The sequence below is a fragment of the Acanthaster planci genome, linkage group LG07 (assembly GCF_054643075.1).
Source record: "Acanthaster planci isolate LZ-2023a linkage group LG07, COTS_SCS, whole genome shotgun sequence".
Lineage (NCBI taxonomy): Eukaryota > Metazoa > Echinodermata > Asteroidea > Valvatida > Acanthasteridae > Acanthaster > Acanthaster planci.
Genome location: NC_141783.1, coordinates 1,644,308 through 1,644,781, shown reverse-complemented (window position 1 = coordinate 1,644,781; position 474 = coordinate 1,644,308).

Sequence of the window (474 nt, the reverse complement as noted above, 5' to 3'; positions counted from 1 at the left end):
AATTTTACCTCTTTGGAGTATTTTAAGATGATTTCATTCTGATTTTTATTCCCAATGCATTTTCTAAACATTCTATTTAATTCTACGTGTAGTTTGTTCCTTATGATTTTAATCCTTGTGAGGTGTGATTTGTCCTTATTCTTGTTTACATGTATATATTTACTCTATCTAGTACTTGGAATTCTATCTATTTTATTTATTTACATTGTATCTGTGGCATTAATTATCCTATTTTGATTTATTTCAACTTAATTTATTTTCCAGGGCCCCATCATGGAAGACCACAGTTATATGTGAATGGGTCTCCCTGGTAAATCAAAGATAATAACAATAATAATGGTTATATCTAGCTGCATAATAGTTCAAAAAAGCCCAATTCCGCCCCCGCTCCCATGTCAACTGCAAAGTGCCAAAGATATTTGTTGAACCTGGCCTAATGCACGCTCGCTCACAGACATCATTACGTAGAGACAA